General features: G+C 42.2%; 1 protein-coding gene across 1 annotated transcript in view; it reads left to right on the top strand.

Annotated features, from left to right (window-relative positions):
* Positions 1 to 5,000, top strand: part of LOC128320564 (ephrin type-B receptor 4b-like) — a 33,198-nt gene that overhangs the window by 23,212 nt on the left and 4,986 nt on the right.

The following is a 5,000-nucleotide window of genomic DNA, read 5'->3' as shown; positions in this document are numbered from 1 at the left end:
AAATACACACGCCACAATGATAAATATATTCATACTCACTGCTCGAGCCAGAAAGCCTGTTCTGAATTACAGTTATACACACAGCGAGACGGGGAGAGAGAGTGAGACAGATACAGAGAGAGAGACAGACAGAGAGACACACAGAGAGTGAGACAGATACAGAGAGACACACAGAGAGTGAGACAGATACAGAGAGAGACAGACAGAGAGACACACAGAGAGTGAGACAGATACAGAGAGAGAGACAGACAGACAGAGAGACAGAGAGAGGCAGCCTTAGAGATAGAGTGAGACAGAGAGAGAGATAGAGAGAGAGACAGAGAGAGAGATAGTGAGACAGAGAGAGAGAGATAGAGAGAGACAGAGAGAGAGAGACAGATTGAGAGAGATTAGAGTGCGACAGAGAGAGACGGAGAGACAGATACAGAGACAGAGAGAAGCAGCTGTGTATGAGCACACACACACACACACACACACACACACACACACACACACATACACATGGTTTGGATTAAGACATTTTCGGGTCGTCGCCCCTCAGACGTGATAAATGCAACGCAGATTAAAATTTGCATATGTGGGCGTGGCTTAGCGTGGAATGTGAAACTGATGGATTGTATTTAGCAGTAGTGGAGTTTCTGTACTGTGTGCGTGTGTGTGCGTGTGCGTGTGTGTGCGTGTGCTGCGTGTGTGTGTGTGTGTGCATGTGTGCGTGTGTGTGCATGTGCTGCGTGTGTGTGCATGTGTGCGTGTGTGTGCATGTGCTGCGTGTGTGTGTGTGTGTGTGCATGTGTGCGTGCGTGTGTGTGCATGTGCTGTATGTGTGTGTGTGTGTGTGTGTGAGATGGGTTTATAACTTGCGCACGTCTCTGTAGTGTGAAAAACTTCGTTACAGTCACATCATTAAAGTATTTTAGAAAGAATCATTAAAAGAAAGAAAAATACAAGGAGAAAGAAAGAAAGAAAGAAAAAGAAGAATGGCAGGAAGAACGAATGGCCAGAGAGTTAAATTAAACATAAATAAATACAGAAGGAAAATAAATAAAAATGTAAAAAATAAATCAAGATGAAGAAGAATAAATAAAGTAAGGAATAAGTAAGTGAATTCAATTCAGTGTTATTTGTAAAGCGCTTTTAACAGTGAACATTGTCACAAAGCAGCTTTACAGAAATAAATGGATTCACAAAAAAAAAAAAAAAAAAGATATATTGTAAATATGTGAATTTATCCCTAAAGAGAATAAAGATAAGAAAGAAAGAATGAAGAACAAATAAATGGGAGAAATATATTAATAAATAATAAACAAAAAAATGAAATTTAGAAGAATAAAGGAAGCAAGGAAGAAACAAAATAAGAAAGAAAGAAAGAAAAACAGGGTGGAAGAATAAAATAAATAAAGACGAGGAAGAATGAAAGGATTAATAAACAATTAGCTAATGAATAGAAGAAAGAAATAATGAATAAATAAGGAAAATATATAAAGAAACACAATAATAAATAAATGTAAAATATATTTAAAAGAGTGGAAAGAAGTAAAGAATTTCAAAAAGGAACAAATTAAAGCAAATATTAGGAATATTAAAAACGTGAGTAAGTAAAAGAATAAATTAAGAAGAGATAAAGAAAAAAACGATGAAAGACAGAAGCTAGCTGGTGTCAGGAGACAGCGTTACGCTTTATTACATCATCAACTCATTTACATAAAACCGTTTTGTAGTTAAAATGTCAGTAAAGAGGAAATAACACTACAGAGTGAACTCATCCTATAGAAACCGGGGACAGTGTGTGTGTGTGTGTGTGTGTGTGTGTGTGTGTGTGTGTGTGTGGAGCGCAGTGTTCTCATGTGACTGTGAAGTTTATGAGTCTGTAGAAGAACGCAGGACGCTTTCTGACAGGGTGTGGCTTTGGATTATGGGTAATGTGACTCTGCTTACACACACACACACACACACACACACTCACCCACACACACACTCACACACACACACACACTCACCCACACACAGCAGCAGGTGGCTGCATGTGTTGTGCTAATTGCCAGGGTCTTTTGTGTTTCTTTGTGTTGGCACTCTTATTGTCGTGTGTGTGAGTGTGTGTGTGTGTGTGTGTGTGTGTGTGTGAGACTCTTTTTAGAGGGACACAATGGATGGGTCACTTAGGGGCTTGAGAGCAGATTGTGCGTGTTTAACTTAATAGCCACCCCCTCACACACACACACACACACACACACACTGTTAGTAAGTGGAGGTTAATGGTTTAACTGTGTAACTCCGTATGTTCCTAAACACACACCAGCTGCTCTTTCACATTCATCACTAGCTCAAATAAAATACATCAAAGGTTTTGTTTAAAAAAAGTTTAAATGTTAAATAAATACATTAATATAATAATAACAGCAATAACTTTTAATATTGTGTGTAAAATTATTTGTAATTTACATATTATTAATTCTCATCTTTATTGATTAGTTAATTGTGTGTGTTAGATGTGTGTTAGGTATGTTTTTGGTGTGTGTTAGGTGTGTGTTAAGCGTGTTTTTGGTGTGTGTTAGGCGTGTGTTAAATGTCTTTTAGACGTGTGTTTGGTGTGTGTTAGACGTGTGTTAGGTGTGTGTTAAGCGTGTTTTTCGTGTGTGTTAGGCGTGTGTTAGGCGTGTGGTAGGCGTGTGTTAAACGTGTGTGTTAGGCGTGTGTTAGATGTGTGTTTGGTGTGTGTTAGACGTGTGTGTTAGGCGTGTGTTTGGTGTGTGTTAAATGTGTTTTTGATGTGTGTTAGGTGTGTGTTAGACGTGTGTTAAGCGTGTGTTAGACGTGTGTGTTAGACGTGTGTTTGGTGTGTGTTAGACGTGTGTTAGACGTGTGTTTGGTGTGTGTTAGGCGTGTGTGTTAGGCGTGTGTGTTAGGCGTGTGTTTGTTAGGCGTGTGTTAGGCATGTGTTAGACGTGTGTGTTAGACGTGTGTGTTAGGCGTGTGTTAGGTGTGTGTTAGATGGTGTTAGGTGTGTGTTAAGCGTGTTTTTGGTGTGTGTTAGACGTGTGTGTTAGACGTGTGTTTGGTGTGTGTTAGGTGTGTGTTAGACGTGTGTGTTAGACGTGTGTGTTAGACCTGTGTTAGGCGTGTGTTAGACGTGTGTGTTAGGCGTGTGTTAGACGTGTGTGTTAGACGTGTGTTAGGCGTGTGTTAGACGTGTGTTAGGTGTGTGTTAGACGTGTGTTAGGCGTGTGTTAGACGTGTGTTAGGTGTGTGTTAGACGTGTGTTAGGTGTGTGTTAGGCGTGTGTTAGGCGTGTGTTAGACGTGTATTAGGCGTGTGTTAGACGTGTGTGTTAGGCGTGTGTTAGACGTGTGTTTGGTGTGTGTTAGGCGTGTGTGTTAGGCGTGTGTGTTAGGCGTGTGTTAGACGTGTGTTTGTTAGGCGTGTGTTAGGCATGTGTTAGACGTGTGTGTTAGACGTGTGTGTTAGGCGTGTGTTAGGTGTGTGTTAGATGGTGTTAGGTGTGTGTTAAGCGTGTTTTTGGTGTGTGTTAGACGTGTGTGTTAGACGTGTGTTAGGTGGTGTGTTAGGCGTGTGTTAGACGTGTGTGTTAGACGTGTGTTAGGCGTGTGTTAGGCGTGTGTTAGACGTGTGTGTTAGGCGTGTGTTAGACGTGTGTGTTAGACGTGTGTTAGGCGTGTGTTAGGTGTGTGTTAGGCGTGTGTTAGGCGTGTGTTAGACGTGTGTTAGGTGTGTGTTAGACGTGTGTTAGGCGTGTGTTAGGCGTGTGTTAGGCGTGTGTTAGGCGTGTATTAGGGCGTGTGTTAGACGTGTGTGTTAGGCGTGTGTTAGGCGTGTGTTAGACGTGTGTTAGACGTGTGTTAGACGTGTATTAGGCGTGTGTTAGACGTGTGTTAGGCGTGTGTGTTAGGGGCGTGTGTTAGGCGGTGTGTTAGACGTGTGTTAGACGTGTGTTAGACCGTGTGTTAGGTGTGTGTTAGACGTGTGTGTTAGGCGTGTGTTAGGCGTGTGTTAGGCGTGTGTTAGACGTGTGTCAGTGAGCAGAAGCAGAACACAGGGTGTTGATCACGCAGAAGAAGAAGAAGAAGAAGAAGCAGAAGCAGAAGAAGAAGCAGAAGAAGAAGAAGAAGAAGAAGAAGCAGAAGAAGAAGAAGAAGAAGCAGAAGAAGAAGAAGAAGCAGAAGAAGAAGCAGAAGAAGAAGAAGAAGCAGAAGAAGAAGCAGAAGAAGAAGAAGAAGAAGAAGAAGAAGAAGCAGAAGAAGAAGAAGACGTGTTGTAAGTGTGATGATGTGATCAGTGAGATGTTGCAGCACGCCGGCGTTCTCGTTATCACACTGACACATCGCGGTGATGAGCCAGTCTCAGCTCGTGCTCCTGACGGCTTTTATTGATTTATAGTCTGTTTTTTATTGCGAAATTCTCTCTGTGTTCACTGAAAAGTATTGGCACCCTCTATACCGAAAGTTCCTGCTGTACAAACACTTACAAACTCGCAGCAGAATTCAGAGTAGTATATCATATAAATGATTAAAGCCTAGTCTCTCTCTCTCTCTGTGTGTGTGGTGTGTGTGTGTGTGTGTGTGTGTGTGTGTGAAGTGCTCTGGAGTTCATTGAGTGTGTCAGTGTGTTTATGTTAGATATAAACCTGTCTCTCAGCACCACCAGCATGAGTGTGTGGGCAGAGAAGCATTCCTGGCAATAGTTTAGAATACACACTGTCATCACCTGTCTCTCTCTCTCCTTCTCTCTCTCAATCTCTCTGTCTGCGTCTCTCCTCATCTTTTTCCCTCTCTCTCTCTCTCTCTCTCTCTCACTGTCTGTCTCTCACTGTCTGCTTCTCTCCCTATCTCTCTCTCTCTATCTCTCTCTCTCTCTGTCTCTCTCTGTCTCTCTGTTTCCCTCCCTGTCTCTCTCTCTCTCTCTCTCTCTCTGTCTCTCTCTGTTTCCCTCCCTGTCTCTCTCTCTCTTCTTCTCTCTCTCTCTCTGTCTCTCTCTGTTTCCCTCCC

Source organism: Pangasianodon hypophthalmus, chromosome 16 (assembly GCF_027358585.1).
Source record: "Pangasianodon hypophthalmus isolate fPanHyp1 chromosome 16, fPanHyp1.pri, whole genome shotgun sequence".
Classification (NCBI taxonomy): domain Eukaryota; kingdom Metazoa; phylum Chordata; class Actinopteri; order Siluriformes; family Pangasiidae; genus Pangasianodon; species Pangasianodon hypophthalmus.
This window is presented reverse-complemented; position numbering and strand designations above follow the sequence as displayed.